At 45.3% G+C, this 17,485-nt stretch overlaps 4 non-coding genes across 4 annotated transcripts; all 4 read right to left on the bottom strand.

The window, feature by feature from the left end:
* Window positions 1-963: 963 nt before the first annotated feature.
* Window positions 964-1,056, bottom strand: LOC133085802 (small nucleolar RNA SNORD116). Its single transcript, XR_009699595.1, has one exon. It is a non-coding gene; the product is annotated as a small nucleolar RNA SNORD116 (small nucleolar RNA).
* A 2,681-nt stretch (window positions 1,057-3,737) lies between these two features.
* On the bottom strand, window positions 3,738-3,830 carry LOC133086300 (small nucleolar RNA SNORD116). Its single transcript, XR_009700059.1, has one exon. It is a non-coding gene; the product is annotated as a small nucleolar RNA SNORD116 (small nucleolar RNA).
* Window positions 3,831-6,520: 2,690 nt separating this feature from the next.
* Window positions 6,521-6,613, bottom strand: LOC133086301 (small nucleolar RNA SNORD116). The gene has a single exon (XR_009700060.1). It is a non-coding gene; the product is annotated as a small nucleolar RNA SNORD116 (small nucleolar RNA).
* Window positions 6,614-8,498: 1,885 nt separating this feature from the next.
* LOC133086509 (small nucleolar RNA SNORD116) lies at window positions 8,499-8,591 on the bottom strand. The gene has a single exon (XR_009700263.1). It is a non-coding gene; the product is annotated as a small nucleolar RNA SNORD116 (small nucleolar RNA).
* Window positions 8,592-17,485: the final 8,894 nt, after the last annotated feature.

The raw sequence follows: 17,485 nt of genomic DNA on the forward strand, positions 1-17,485 counted from the left end.
CCAAAAGAAGGAACAAAACGACCAAAGGGCTTGTTCCCATAACTCACCTACCCCCAAGGAGGCCGGCACAGATGCCTCAGCATGTCCATCTTCTCTACGTCCCGCAAGACACCCTTGTGGAGTCACTCCTCCGGAAATGGGATCGCAACTCTACACAGGTTACCTACCTCACTACATCCTCATGAACTGCCAAAGCCATCCCCTCCATAGGCAGCTGATGCCAGCCCTTCACGAACAAGACACATCCTCGGGAAGCCGAGGCCAGCGCCTGCAACCCAATGATGACAGCCCATCCCACGACATTACATAGGACGTGTCCTCATGATACCTTAACTTTCTCTCCAGGCCCCCAGCCACCACACAGGCTTAAATGCAGCTCTCGATCCTCACCCCACTCCACGATGCCCCACTTCGCACCAACACTGTGCTGGGTGTTAAAGTAGAGGAGCAGACAAGGGCCGCAGTGTGGTCTAATCCATCAGCCCCTTTCCCCCGACGCCCAAACGAGCCCAACCCCGCCCACTTCTCCAGCCTCACTAGGGACTCAAAAACCTCACTGTGCAAAACGCAAGGACAGGGAGGGCCACAGGCCTGGCCTGAGGCTCCAGGCACCAACCAGGAGGCTTGCTCATTTTGGCTTCCAGAATCAACACACGAAACGGCATGCACGAAGCGTGATCCTGGCCAAAACACACCTATCCAACTGCATGCACACTGGGCTTAGACCGGCACACATCCCGACTCTTAAGACCAGCAGGAGAGCCTGCCCCCTCGCATTCTTTCAACGGCCTTTCAGCAGGGATCCGGGATACACAGATAACCCAGCTTATGTGCAGACACGGTCGACCCTCAGACAGGAGCCCCTCCAATACTGGAGTCCTTGGTGGTGTTTGCATGCATGTCGGCAGGGGATGCTGGCCCTCACTCCTAACAGTCCCCTACACCCGAGAGAGGAAACGTGCTGAACCTCAGTTTTGATAAGGAGACGGTAGAGTGTTCTCACCCATTTCGTTCAGATTTTCGAAGGAATGCATACTAGGGTGTCATCATCGATCCAAGCACATGCTGGGTTGCTGCAGAACACAACCGGGCAGTGTGCAGGTCTCTGCAGAGGAGCCATGAGCCCGGGATACCCCACAAGCCTGCAGAATCCCCAATCCTCAGGCCACTCAGCAAGACCAACAATCAATCCACTAATGCAGACATTGGGCCCATCTGAGGAAACCTAATATCTAATGGCACATCTTGGGGTGGTTGAATACCTACCGTCCTGAATTATCCACGACCATGCTCGGGAACATGGGCCTGCCTCACTTTTTCCAGTTTTTCTTAGCACCTCCAGTCATCAGAGCACACGAAGGTCTTCCTGTTTTTGCCGACAGCCAGCCTTGCCCTGCAACTGCACCTGAGAAGTGGACAGAAATCATCGAACCTTCAGAAGTGGACTGGTGTCCTCAGATGACATGATCCATACAAACATTTACCTGGGCTTGAGCTCTGAAACTGCTTCCCAAGGACCTCTATCCCTTACCGAGATTTGACTGCATGTCTGATAATACGACTGCAGGAAGTTAGGCACATACGTTGGCCAGTGTGTGAGAGGCTGTATGTGCGTGTTCATGCGTGTGGGCGTGTGTGACTGTGACTGTGCACGCGGATGCGCTTGTGGGTTTGTCTGTGTGTGCTGCTGAATACGCGTCTTGGTCTCCGTGTGTCCCTGTGGCCCTGTGAAGAGGCGTCCAACAGTTAACGCCATAGTTTATACACAGCACCCTGGTTAGACATCCAACTAAAAGGAGAAAGACCCCTGTCTGCTTCAAGAGGCCGCATGCAAACTTTGACCCCCAGGGGCTGTTGAAATAGTCCACGGACTCCCGCTCTCCGACAGCCACGCCCTCTGTCCAAAGCACAAAGGCTGGAAGAGACATGTCTCCCAGCCGTGGGTGTGACATGTACGTGCACCTCGAGACTCTGCCAGCTACCAGCACATCTGATGTGCACTTGGGGTCACTCCCAGTACTTCCGGAAGCAAGGGAACTCCCATGGGCCGGCCGACACCGACCTGCAGCTGTCTACTGGCAAGATGCAGCCTGAAACCACTCAAGGGGCTAACGATCGTCAGCCCAAGTGCCACTTCTCACCAACTAGGCCTAATCACTTTCCATTGACCTGTGGGAATGCCCACCACACGAAGTGGTGGGCTTCAGCAACCATGACTCATGTTGGAAACCCACGGCGGAAACTAGGCCACCTTCCCGGCCACGTCTCAGGCAGCTCCCATCCTGCAAGGTTCACGGCCCTGCCCCCTAAGTAGATGCTCAAACCCTCGACAGCCTCGTCCTACGTGCCCTCCTCTATTCCGCAGTGCGATGCGACCCTACTCGAAGCCACAGACATCTTGCAAACACGGGAACACTGAACACAAAGGAAGACAGACCGCAAGCCTGTCTGCTTTGATGATGCTGATCCCACCCCATGCATCCTGGAAATTCTCCACTGCCACAGTGACACCACCAAGTAACTCACAGTGATCAAAGGCATTGTCACCGAGAACCACAGACAGACTTTAAACGGAAGACCTCTGCCATGTGAGGGGACGTGGAAGACTGAAAGTGCTGAGTCGCTGTCCACGGCAGCGTACCAGGCATGGCAACAGTGCCTCCATCTGTGCCCCGCCAATGGACTGCTCCGGATAAACCTCTGGCTGTTTGAAAGGCCTGCATGCCACACGGGCTGGCCACGTCATGCCCTCCGAGAGAAACACTATCACTTTGCACATTCCCAAATGAGGGAACAAAGCGACCAAAGGGCTTGTTCAAATAACTCACCTTCCCCAAAAAAAGCCGGCACAGATTCCTCAGCATGTCCATCTTCTCTACGTCCCGCAAGACACCCGTGGGGAGTCACTACTCCGGAAACGGGATCGCAACTCTACACAGCTTACCTACCTCACCGCATCCTCATGAATTGCCAAAGACATCCCCTCCATAGGCAGCTGATGCCAGCCCATCACGAACAAGACACATCCTTGGGAAGCCGAGGCCAGCGCCTGCAACCCAATGATGACAGCCCATTACACAGGACCTGTCCTCATGATACCTTACCTTGCTCTCCAGGCCAGCAGCCACCAGGCAGGCTTAAATGCAGCACTTGATTCTTACCCCACTCCACGATGATCCACTTAGTGCCAACAGTGTGCTGGCAGCTTCAGCAGAGAAGCTGACAGGGGCAGCACCGTGGCCTAATACATCAGCCCCCTTCCTCCATCGCCCAACTCCAGCCCACCCCCGCCCACTGCTCAAGCCCCACCGGGCACTCAAGAACCTCACCTCACCAAACGCAACAACAGAGAGGGCCACAGAACTGGCCTGAGGCTCCAGGCTCCAACCAGGGATCCTTGCTTATTTTTGGCTTTCAGAATCAACCCCCGAAGCGGCATGCATGAAGCGTGATCCTGGCCAAAACACACCTCTCTAACTGCAAGCTCACTGGGCGTACACCAGCACACACTCCAACTCTGAAGACTAGCAGGAGAGCCTGCCCCCTTGCATTCCCTCAACGGCCTTTAGGCAGGGACCGGGGATTCATACATGACCCAGTTTATGGGCAGACACGGTCGACCCTCAGACAGGAGCCCCTCCAATGCTGGAGCCCTTAGTGGTGTTTGCATGCATGTCAGCAGGGGACGTCGGCCCTCACTCCTAACTGTGCCCTACCCCCGAGAGAGGAAACGTGCTGGACCTCAGTTTCGATGAGGAGACGGTAGAGCGTTCTCACTCATTTTGTTCAGATTTTCCAAGGAATGCATACAAGGGTGTCATCATCGATCCAAGCACATGCTGGGATGCTGCAGAACACAAACGGGCAGGCCGTGGGGCTCTGCAGAGGAGCCATGACCCGGAAGTACTCCAACAGCCTGGGGAATCCACAGTCTTCAGGCCACTCAGCAAGACCAACAATCAATCCACTCTTGCAGCCATTGGGCCCATCTGAGGAAAACCTAATATCCAATGGCACATCTTAGTATGGGTGAATGCCTACCGTCCTGAGTTATCCACAGCCACGCTCGGCAACATGCACCCACCCCACTTTTTCCAGTTCTCATTACCACATCCAGTCATCAGACAATGCGAAGGTCTTCTTGTCTTTGCCGACGGCCAGCCTTACCATGCAACTGCACCTGAGAAGGCAACAGAAATCACGCAGATTTCTGAATTGCACCAGGGTCCTCAGAGAACATGATTCTTTGGAACATTTTCCTGGGTGTGAGCCCGGAACCTGCTTTCCAAGTACCACTATCCCTTACCGAAAACTGATTGCGTGTCTCACAGCACGACTGGAGGAAGTTAGGCACGTACGTTGGCCGGTGTGTGAGACGCTGTATGTGTGTGTTCACGCGTGTGGGCGTGTGTGACTGTGACTGTGCACCTGGATGCTCTTGTGGGTTTCTCTGTGTGCCGTTGAATACGCGTCTTGGTCTCTGTGTGTCCCTGTGGCCCTGTGAAGAGGCGTCCAACAGTAAATGCCATAGTTTATACACAGCAGCCTGTTTAGACCCCCAACTGAAAAGAGAAAGACCCCTGTCAGCTTCAATAGGCCGCATGCAAACTTTGACCCCGAGGGGCTGTTGAAATAGTCCACGGACTCCCGCTCTCCCACAGCCACGCCTTCTGACCAGAGCACAAAGACTGGACGAGACCTGCCTCCCGGCCGTGGGTGTGACATCTACGTGCACCTCAAGACCCTGCCAGTTACCAGGACATCGGATGTGCACTTGCGGTCACTCCCAGTACTTCCGGAAGCAAGGGAACTCCCATGGGTGGTCCGACACTGACCTGAAGCTGTCTACTGGCAAGATGCAGTCTGAAACCACTCAAGGGGCTAAGGAACTTCGGCCCAAGGGCCTCTTCTCGCCAACTAGACCAAATCACTTTCCGAGACCCCGTGGGAATGCCCACAACGGGAAGTGTTGGGCTTCAGCAACCATGACACTGGTTGGAACCCCACAGCGGAAATTAGGCCACCTTCCCGGCCACGTATCGGCAAGCTTCCAACCAGCAGGTTTCACGGCCCTGACCACTGAGGAAACGCTCAAACAAAACACAGCCTCGTCCTAAGTGCCCTCCTCTTGCCTGCAGGGCGACTCAACCCTACTTGAAGCCACAGACATCATGCGAACACGGGGACACTGAACACCAGGGAAGACAGACCGCAAGCCTGCCTGCTTTGATGATGCTCATCCCACACCATGCATCCTGGCAATTCTCCACTGCCACAGCAACACTACTGAGGAACTCACAGTGATCAAAGGCACTGTCCCTGAGGACCACAGACAGACTTTCAACGGAAGACCTCTGCCATGCGAGGGGCCTTGGAAGCCTGAAAGGGAACAGTGGCTGGCCACGGCAGGGCACCTGGCATGGCAACAGTGCCCCCATCTCTTCCTCGCCAATGGACTGCCCCGGATAAAACTCTGGCTGCTCGAACGGCCTGCATGCCACACGGGTCGGCCGCGTCATGCCCTCCGGCAGAAACACTATCGCTTTGGACATTCCCAAAAGAGGGAACAAAGCGACCAAAGGGCTTGTTTGCATAACTCACCTACCCCCAAGGAGGCCGGCACAGATGCCTCAGCATGTCCATCTTCTCTAGGTCCCGCAAGACACCCTTTTGGAGTCATTCTTCTGGCAATGGAATCGCAACTCTACACAGGATACCTACCTCACCGCATCCTCATGAACTCCCAAAGCCATCCCCTTCATAGGCAGCTGGTGTAAGCCCATCATGAACAGGACACCTTCTTGGGAATCCGAGGCCAGCACCTGCAACCCAGTGATGACAGGCCATCCCACGACACCACACAGGACCTGTCTTCATGATGCCTTACTTTCCTCTCCAGGCCACCAGCCACCATGGAGGCTTAAATGCAGCACTCGGTCCTAACCCCACTCCATGATGACACACTTAGCACCAACACTGTGCCGGGTGCTGCAGTAGAGGAGCTGACACGGGCACCACCGAGGCCTAATCCATCAGCCCCCTTCCGCCGATGCCCAACCCCAGCCCACACCCACCCATTGCTCCAGCCCCAGCGGGCACTCCAGAACCTCTCCGCGCCAAACGCAACAACAGGGAGGGCCACAGGCCTGGCCTGAGGCTCCAGGCTCCAACCAGGGAAGCTTGCTCATTTTGGCTTCCAGAATCAACCTCCGAAGCGGCATGCACAAAGCGTGATCCTGCCCAAAACACACCTCTCCAAGCTGCAAGCTCACTGGGCCTCCACCAGCACACGCTCCGACTCTGAAGACTAGCAGGAGAGCCTGCCCTCTTGTATTCCCTCAGCGGTCTTTTAGCAGGGACCGGGGATTCATAGATGACCCAGCTTATGGGCAGACACGGTCGACCCTCACACAGGAGTCCCTCCAATGCTGGAGCCCTTAGTGGTGTTTGCATGCCTGTCAGCAGGGGACGTCAGCCCTCACTCCTAACTGTCCCATACCCCCGAGAGAGGAAACGTGCTGGACCTCAGTTTCGATGAGGAGACGGTAGAGCGTTCTCACTCATTTTGTTCAGATTTTCCAAGGAATGCATACAAGGGTGTCATCATCGATCCTAGCAAATGCTCGGACGCTGCCGAACACAACCAGGCAGGCCATGGTGCTGTTCAAAGGAGTCATGAGCCCGGGGTACTCCAAAAGCCTTGGTAATCCATAGCCCTCAGGCCACTCAGCAATAGCAACAGTCAATACAATCTTGCAGCCATTGGGTCCATCTAAGGAAAACCTAATACCCAATGGCACATCTTGGGGTGGTTGAATGCCTACCATCCTGAGTTATCCACGTCCACACTAGGCAACATGGGCCCACCTCACTTTTTCCAGTTCTCCTCAGCACCTCCAATCATCAGAACACGCAAACGTCCTCTTGTCTTTGCTGACGGCCAGCCTTGCCAAGCAACTGCACCTGAGAAGTGGACAGAAATCACGCAGGATTCAGAATTGGACTGGGGTTCTCAAAGAACACGATTCATGCGAACATTTACCTGGGCTGGAGCCCTGAACCTGGTTCACAAGGACCTCTATCCTTTACCAAGAACTGAATGTATGTCTGACAGCACGACTGCAGGAAGTTAGGCACGTACGTTGGCCGGGGTGTGTGAGGTTGTATGTGTGCATTCCCGCGTGTGCGTGTGTGTGACTGTGACTGCACACGAGGACGCTCTTGTGGGTTTCTGTGTGTTCCTCTGAATCTGCGTCTTGGTCTCTCTGTGTCCCTGTGGCCCTCTGCAGAGAACTTGAACAGTAAAAGCCACTGTTTATACACAGCACCCTGGCTTTGGACCCCTCCCGAATGGAGAAAAACCCCTGTCAGCCTCAAGAGGCCGCATGCGAACTTTGACCCCCAGGGGATGTTGAAATAGCCCACGGACTCCTGCTCTCCCACAGCCACGTCTTCAGACCAAAGCACAAAGTCTCGACGAGACCTGCCTCCCGGCCGTGGGTGTGACATCTACCTGGACCTGGAGACCCTGTCAGGTAGTAGCACAACTGATGTGCAATTGGGGCCACTCCCAGCGCTTTTGGAAGCAAGAGAACCTCCCATGGATGGGGCCAATTCCTACCTACAGCTGGCTACAGGCAAGATGCAGCCCGGCACCTCTCAAGGGGCTAACGGACTTCAGCCCAAGTGCCACTTCTCGCCAACTAGGGCAAATCACTTTCCGTGGACCAGTGGGAATGCCCGCCATGGGAAGTGGTGGTCTTCAGCAACCATGACCCAGGTTCGAACCCCACAGCAGAAACGAGGCCACCTTTCCAGCCACGTCTCGGCCAGCTCCCAGCCTGCAGGTTTCGTGGCCCTGAACCTGGAGGAAACGCTCAAATGCTTGACAGCATCGTCCTAAGTGCCCTCCTCCTGCCCGCAGGGCGTCTCGACCCTACTGGAAGCCACAGACATCATATGAACACGGGGACACTGTACACCATGGAAGACAGACCGCAAGAATGCCTGCTTTGATGACGCCGACCCCAGCCCATGCATCCTAGCACTTCTCCATGGCCACAGTGACACTACTGAGGACCTCACAGAGATCAAAGGCACTGTCCCCAAGGACCACAGACAGACTTCCAGTGGAAGACCTCTGCCACGCGAGGGGAGCTGGAAGCCTGCCAGGGCACAGTGGATACACCCCCCGAAGTGCCACGCCCAAAGCGGGAACCTGGACAAAACACACCTCTCCAAGCCGCAAGCTCACTGGGCCTAGATCAGCACACACTCCAACTCCTATGACCAGCAGGAGAGCCTGCCATCTCGCAATCCCTCACCAGCCTTTCACCAAGGACCTGGCATCACAGCCTACCCAGCTACTGTGCATAGTCGACCCTCAGACAGGATCCCCTCCAATGCTGGCGCCTTGAGTGGTGTTTGCATACGTGTCAGCAAGGGAACGCTGGCCCTCACTCCTAACTGTCCCCTACCCCCAAGGGAGGCAACGTGCTGGACCTCAGTTTCGATGAGGAGACGGTAGAGCGTTCTCACTCATTTTGTTCAGATTTTCCAAGGAATGCATACGAGGGAGTCATCATCCATCCAAGCATGTGCTGGGACGCTGCAGAATCCAACTGTGAGGCCGGGTGGATCTGCAGAGGATCCAATGACCCCGGAGTACTCCAACAGCCTGGGGAATCCACAGCCCCCAGGCCACTCATTAAGAGGAAGAGTTAATCCACGCTTGCAGTCACTGGGCCCATCCGAGGAAACCCTAATATCCAATAGCACATCTTGGGGTGGGGGAATGCCTACGGCCCTGAGAGATCCATGGCCAGGTTCAGCACCCTGGGCCCGCCCCACTTCTTTCGTGTCTCCCTCGTACCACGCGAAGGTGTTCTTTTGTTAGCGGACGGCCAGCCTTGCCTGGCAACTCCACCTGAGAAGAGGACAGAAATCACACGTGGGCTTCAGAATTGGACCCGAGTCCTCACAGAAGAAGATTCATGCCAATGTTTACCTGAGGGTAAGCCCTGCACCTGCTTCCAACTACCTCTTTCCCTTAGGGAGGACTGAATGTGTGTCTGATGGCAGGAGTGTAGGACATTAGTCACTTACGTTTGCCTCTATGTGTTTGTTCGTTTGTGTTTTTGTGTTTGTAGTGAAATGGCATTCCTTCTACACATCACTGTGACCTGTGCTATGTGAAATGCAAAGAATTCCCATGCACAGTATGATTTGTGCTTCATGCCAGGAACAGCCGCCTAAGTCAAAATCTTCACATTTTTTCAAACCTTCTTATTTTTCATTTTTCATACTTTTTATCCTATGTTATATTCTCCCATGAAAAGGTATCACTGCCCTTCCCAACACATAATTTGTACCTCTCACCTGATATGTTCATGGACTTTTAAAAACCCTTAAGCAATGTCCCTCACAGAGTTCCTTTTTTAAAATATTATCTTTTTTTTGCCAACAAACACATGAAAGGATGCTCAACATCACTAATCATTAGAGAAATGCAAATCAAAACTACAGTGAGGTATTACCTCACACCAGTCAGAATGGCCATCATCAAAAAATTTATAAACAGTAAATGCTGGCAAGGGTGTGGAGAAAAGAAAACCCTCCTGCACTGTTGGTGGGAATGTAAATTGATACAGCCACTATGGAGAACAGTATGGAGGTTCCTTAAAAAACTAAAAATAGAACTACCATACGACCCAGCAATCCCACTACTGAGCATATACCCTGAGAAAACCATAATTCAAAAAGAGTCATGGGGTCTTCCCTGGTGGTGCAGTGGTTGAGAATCTGCCTGCCAATTCAGGGGACGCGGGTTCGAGCTCTGGTCTTGGAAGATCTCACATGCCGCGGAGCAACTGGGCCCATGAGCCACAATTACTGAGCCTGCGCGTCTGGAGGCTGTTCTCCGCAACAAGAGAGGCTGCGATAGTGAGAGGCCTGCACACCACGATGAAGAGTGGCCCCCGCTTGCCACAACTAGAGAAAGCCCTCGCACAGAAACAAAGACCCAACACAGCCATAAATAAATAAATAAATAAATAAATAAGGTATTTAAAAAAAAAAAAAGAGTCATGTACCACAATGTTCATTGCAGCTCTATTTACAATAGCCAGGACATGGAAGCAACCTAAGTGTCCACAGACAGATGAATGGATAAAGAAGATGTGGCACATATATACAATGGAATATTACTCAGCCATAAAAAGAAATGAAATTGAGTTATTTGTAGTGAAGTGGATGGACCTAGAGTGTGTCATATAGAGTGAAGTAAGTCAGAAAGAGAAAAACAAATATCGTATGCTAATACATATATATTGAATCTAAAAAAAAAAAAAAAAAAAGGTTCTGAAGAAGCTAGGCCAGGACAGAAATAAAGACACAGACATAGACAGTGTACTTGAGGACAGGGGGAGGGGGAATGGTAAGTTGAGACAAAGTGAGAGAGTGGCATGGACATATATACACTACCAAATGTAAAATAGATAGCTTGTGGGAAGCAGCCACATAGCACAGGGAGATCAGCTCAGTGCTTTGTGACCACCTAGAGGGGTGGGTTAGGGAGGGTGGGAAGGAGAAGCAAGAGGGAGGAGATATGGGGTTATATGTATAGCTGATTCACTTTGTTATAGAGCAGAAACTAACACACCATTGTAAACCAATTATACTCCAATAAAGATGATAAAAAAATATATTATCTTTTTTCCTGAACATAACACCTTTGTGGAAAATATCTCCAATATTATGTGCTCTTTTTGCGCACGTTTTAAAAAGATTATCCATAGACCTGTTTTTTATTATGAATCACCATATGTTATGCAACATATTTTATATTCCATTTCATGTTATTACAAAAGGTAAACTATCCTATTCACAGAATGCAAAAAGAACAATAGCAATGAAATATCTTTTTCACAAAAAGTTAAATGAAAAATTTACATACATTTTTCTTTACCAGTATTACTGCATTTTGTGATATAAGGATTTAATTTTACAGATAAACTGTAACCAGCAGAATCACAGGGGGTGATTTTCAAATTATATTTTTGGTAAAATCTTTCCTCCCGTACCATATAATCAACTCTTTCAACTGAAGAAGAAAAGAAATAACTCAATTAAAAATTGTTGAAATTATTTGAATAGACATTTCTCAAGAGAAGATACACAAGTGATTATAATTCTTTCAAGATATGACGAACTTCATTAGTGATTGGTAAAATCAAAAATGAAATGAGAAGTGACGGCACCAAATCTGACACATGAGGAACTCCAACACCTGTCCCTTCATAAACAATAACGAAAAAGTGGTAAATGCTTGCACTATCAACTTTTTTGCAAATCTGCAAATTCACCAAGTAATAGCTGTCACTAGGCAATCTCTTAATCAAGAAACATAGTTCAATTTCTAAAATCCAGAAACTTTGGGCTGTTTAACTGACTCTAGTCCCATGTCTTATTCCCCAACTCAGTGATATTATTGAGAATAACACTCCACATTCCTGGTTCTTGTAGTGGAAAGAGTCGGACTGACCTCATATCCAAAGAATTGTAATTTCCTCTTTTAATTTATGATTTATGTTGGCTTCCTAAAACACTGGTTCAAAGACTTGCTTTTCTTTCTTCTAATTCAGAAGTCACTCAATGCTATAGCAGCTAGATTGGTGGTAATTTGCATTGTTTTCCACTGCTGCCTAATGCAATGGATTACAGTTGTAACAGAAAATAAATTAAACCAAAACCTTATGAGGAAAGTTCAGGAATGAATTGTGTTTTTGAAATAATGGCTATCAGGTGATTCCATGTGTTCCTCATAATCTATAAGGGCAGCACAGATGTAGAGTTATGTGCCTATTCAGGGAAGACTTGAGAAGGCCTAAGGTCTCCTCTGTGAGTGAACTTGAGGCTCTTGACAAGCAAAAATTGAGGCTAAGGGAAAGCTAAAAATGCCTGGCTAAGTGTTAAAGGCATATACTAACATACACAGAGAGACTTCTGCAAAGACAGGGAAATTTTTTGTCTTCAAGATTTCTAAGGAAATCTTTGTCCAATTTTTAGATGACCACAAATCTAATGAAACAGTCTTCAGTGAACACGTACCACAAACAACTTCAACAACAAAAAGCAACAACAGACAAACAGGGAAGGCAGATGGTCTGATTTCCAGAGTTGCCACATTATGATATTCATAATGTCCAATTTTCAACATAAAAGTACTGGGCATTCAAGGAAACAATGAAGTATGTCCCACACACAGAGAAAAAAAAATAAGAACGAGCAATAGAAACTCTCCCTGAAAAGCCAACACATTGGACTCAAAGACAAATATTTTAAATCAGTTACTTTAAATATGTTGAAAGAGCTAATGGAAAACATATTTAAGAACTAGATGAACGCCACAAGCACTGTCTCATGAAATAGGTGTATCAATAAAGAGACAGAAAGTTTTCAAACAAATCAAGTAGAAATTCTGGAGTTGAAAAGCACAATAGCAAGTGTTGAAAAACTCACAAAAAGGGCTCCATGACAAATTGAGCTGAAAAAATAAAACTAACTTGAAGATAAGTCAACAGAAATTATCCAGTTATAGGAAGAGAAAATTTATTTTTTAATGGACATAACCTAAAAGTCCTATGAGGCTACCATCCAGTGTACCAACATATGCATAATGAGAATCACAAAAGAAGAAAGAAAGGAACAGAAAGCATATTTCAAGTAATAATGGACAAAACTGCCCAAAGTTGATGAAAAGTGATAAACTACCTATACAAGCAGTCTAATGAACTCCATGTAGGATAAATTCAAACAGATTCATACTGAGACACATCATTATGAAACTGTTCAAATAGAAAGTCAAAGAGAGAACCTTGAAAGCAGCAATAGAGAAGGGACTCATCACATAGAAGTGATCTTCAATAAAATAACAAGTGATTTTTCATCATACAACATGGGGTCAGAAGGCAGTAGGATGATAGTTTCAAAGTTATGCAATGAAAAGACATTCAACTAGGAATTCTTGATCTGGCAATAATGCCTTACAAAAATGAAGGCGAAATTAAGACATTCTCAGACAATAAAAACTGAGAATGTTCTTTGACAGCAGCCTTGCCCTACAACAAATGTCAAAGGAAGTCAAGCTGAAATGAATGGACCATATACAATAACTTGAATCCACATCAAGAAATAAATAATATCAGTAAAGGTAACTTCACAAGTGAATATAAAAGCCAATATTAATGTGTTTTTTGTAACTCCTCTCTTTTCTTATCATATGCTTGAATAACTGCATAAAACAAAAATTATCAGTCTGTGATGATGAGTACGTAAGTATAGAGACATAATTTGTGACAATGCCAACACACAGGGGAAATGGAGCAATATGGAAGCAAAGATTTTATATACTATTGAAATTAAATTGGTATTAATTAGAACTAGTTTGTTATAAATTAAGAGGTTAATTTTTACCCCTAGGGCAACCACTAAGAAAATAACTTAAAATATATATAGTAAAAACAACAAGGAAATAAAGAATTTTAAATGGTGCACTCAACAATATCTACTTAACACAAAAAAAGCCATAGTGAAGACCAAAAAACATGTAAGACACAGAAAACAATGAACAGCAAAATGGCAGTAGTCCTCCTTTATCAGTAATTACATTAAACAGAAATGGTATAAAATGTATAAGTGAAAGGCAGAGATTGGCAAAATGGATTTAAAAACATGATCCAACTGTATGTTATCTGCAAGAGACATACTTTGCATTCAAAGAGACAAACTGGTTGAAAATTAAAGCATGAAATAAATATTTCATATAAGTTGTAACCAAAAGAGAGCTAGAGTGACTATACTAATATCAGACAAAATTTGTTTTCAAACAAAAATTGTTTCATGGGTCAATTAAACATTGATAAAAGAGTCAATCGATTAAGAAGATATGGCAATCATAAACATTTACACACCTAACAACAGAGTCCCAAAATATTTGAAGCAAAATTGCACAGAATTGAAGAGAGAAACAGACATCTCTACAATATGTGGATACTTCAATGTCCTACTTTTAATAACCAATAGAAAAATTAGAAAGAAGATCATTCTGGAAATAGAGAACTTGAACAACACCATAAATCAACTACACCTAACGGACTTATGCAGAACACTCCACCTAAAAGCAGAAGATTACACATTTTTCTCAAGTGCATAAGGAACATTCTTCAGAATAGACCAGAAATAACACCCAAAATAAGTTTAAATAAATTTAAAAACATTGAAATCATACAAAGTATGTTCACTGACCACAATGGAATTAAATTAGAAATCAGTAACAGAAGGAATTTTAGAAGACTCACACACAAGTGGAGATTAAGAAACACATTCCTAATAAACAATGAATCAAATAAGATTCTCTCATTCTCAAGGTAAATTATTAAATTATTTGAGATCAATAAAAATTATCATACAACATTCCAAAACTTATGAAATGTCAAAAGCAGTACTTGAGGGGAAAATTTTATAGCTGTTTAAACTTACATTAAAAAATGAAGAAAGATTTCAAGTCAATAATATAACCTTATACCTTAAGAAGGTAGAAGACAAGAAACCCAAACATAAAGCAAGAAAAGGAAGAAAATAAAAATTAGCATAGAAAATAATAAAGATTAAAGATTGAAATAATCAATTGAATAAAAAATCAATGAAACCAAAAACTGATTCTTTGAAAACTTCAACAAAATTCAGGAAGTTTTAGCTAAACTGACCAGAGGAAAAGAGAGAAGATTCAACTTACTAATGTCACAAATGGACACAGGCACATTATTACTGATTTCAAAGAAATGAAAAGGGTTATAAACAATACTATGAACAAGTGTATACCAACAAATTAAACAATCTAGGTGTAATGGACTAATTCCAAATAAAACATAAAAACTATCAAAAATAACTCAAGAATAAATTGAAAATCCTAATAGACCTTGCTATGGTCTGAATTTTTGCATCCCCCCAAAATTCATATTTTAAAATCACAACCCCCAAAAGTTAACGGATTAGTAGGTGGGGCCCTTGGGAAGTGTTTGGACCATAATGGTGGAGACCTGGTGAATAAGATTCCTTTCTTATAAAAGAGACCTCCACTAAACTCTTGTATTCCTTTCACCATGTGAAGATACAAGAAGTCTTCAACTCAGAAGAGGGCCCTAACCCGAGCATACCAGCCCCCTGATTTCAACCATGCTGGTATTCCAGCATCCAAAACTTGAAAAATAAATTTCTATTGTTTATACGCTACCTGGTCAGTGGTGTCTGTTATCACGGCCCAAATGGACCATGACAGATTAATAAAAAAGTGACTGAGTCAGAAATTTTAAAAAAAACTACCAGCAAAGAAAAGCCTAGGACCGTAAGCTTCACTGGTGAATTCTACCAAACATTTAAGGAAGAATTGACATCAATACTTCTCAAAATCTTTCAAAAAATAGAGGAGGAAGAAACACTTCCTAACTCATACTATGAGGCCAACTTAACAGTGATACCAAAGCCAGACAAGGACATCGCAAGGACCTCACAAACTAGTGAATGTAAAAAAAAAGAAGTAGACTCACACGTATAGAGAACAAAGTAGTGGTTACCACTGGGGAGAGGGAAGGGAGAGGATGAATTAGGTGTAGTGAATTAACAGGTACAAACTATTAAGTATAAAATAAGCTACAAGCTATATTGTACAACACGGGAAAGATAAGCAATATTCTATAATAATTACAAATGGAGTACAACCTTTAAAAATGAAATCAAAAAATACCTAGAAACAAATGACAATGGAGACACGACGACCCAAAACCTATGGGATGCAGCAAAAGCAGTTCTAAGAGGGAAGTTTATAGCAATACAATCCTACCTGAAGAAACAGAAACATCTCAAATAAACAACCTAACTTTGCACCAAAAGCAATTAGAGAAAGAAGAACAAAAAAACCCCAAAGTTAGCAGAAGGAAAGAAATCATAAAGATCAGATCAGAAATAAATTAAAAAGAAATGAAGGAAATGATAGCAAAGATCAATAAAATTAAAAGCTGGTTCTTTGAGAAGATAAAACAAAATTGATAAACCATTAGCCAGACTCATCAAGAAAAAAAGGGAGAAGACTCAAATCAATAAAATTAGAAATGAAAAAGGGGAAGTAACAACTGACACTGCAGAAATACAAACGATCATGAGAGATTACTACAAGCAACTCTATGCCAATAAAATGGACAACCTGGAAGAAATGGACATATTCTCAGAAAAGCACAACCTTCTGAGACTGAACCCGGAAGAAATAGAAAATATGAACAGACCAATCACAAGCACTGAAATTGAGACTATGAATTAAAATCTTCCAACAAACAAAAGCCCAGGACCAGATGGCTTCACAGGCGAATTCTATCAAACATTTAGAGAAGAGCTAACACCCATCCTTCTCAAACTCTTCCAAAATATAGCTGAGAGAAAAACACTCCCAAACTCATTCTACGAAGCCACCATCACCCTGATACCAAAACCAGACAAAGATGTCACAAAGAAGGAAAACTACAGGCCAATATCACTGATGAACATAGATGCAAAAATTCTCAACAAAATTCTAGCAAACAGAATCCAACAGCACATTAAAAGGATCATACGCCATGATCAAGTGCAGTTTATTCCAGGAATGCAAGGATTCTTTAATATATGCAAATCAATCAACGTGATACACCATATTAACAAATTGAAGGAGAAAAACCATATGATCATCTCAATAGATGCAGAGAAAGCTTTCGACAAAATTCAACACCCATTTATGATAAAAGCCCTGCAGAAAGTAGGCATAGAGGGAAATTTCCTCAACATAATAAAGGCCATATATGACAAACCCACAGCGAACATCGTCCTCAATGGTGAAAAACTGACACCATTTCCACTAAGATCAGGAACAAGACAAGGTTGCCCACTCTCACCACTAGTATTCAACATAGTTTTGGAAGTGTTAGCCACAGCAACCAGAGAAGAAAAAGAAATAAAAGGAATCCAAATTGGAAAAGAAGAAGTAAAGCTGTCACTGTTTGCAGATGACATGATACTATACATAGAGAATCCTAAAGATGCTACCAGAAAACTACTAGAGCTAATCAATGAATTTGATAAAGTAGCAGGATACAAAATTAATGCACAGAAATCTCTTGCATTCCTATACACTAATGATGAAAAACCTGAAAGTGAAATTAAGAAAACACTCCCATTTACCATTGCAACAAAAAGAATAAAATATCTAGGAATAAACCTACCTAAGGAGACAAAAGACCTGTATGCAGAAAATTATAAGACACTGATGAAAGAAATTAAAGATAATACAAATAGATGGAGAGATATACCATGTTCTTGGATTGGAAGAATCAACATTGTGAAAATGACTCTACTACCCAAAGCAATCTACAGATTCAATGCAATCCCTATCAAACTACCACTG

The sequence above is a fragment of the Eubalaena glacialis genome, chromosome 2, assembly GCF_028564815.1.
Source record: "Eubalaena glacialis isolate mEubGla1 chromosome 2, mEubGla1.1.hap2.+ XY, whole genome shotgun sequence".
Taxonomy (NCBI): Eukaryota; Metazoa; Chordata; class Mammalia; order Artiodactyla; family Balaenidae; genus Eubalaena; species Eubalaena glacialis.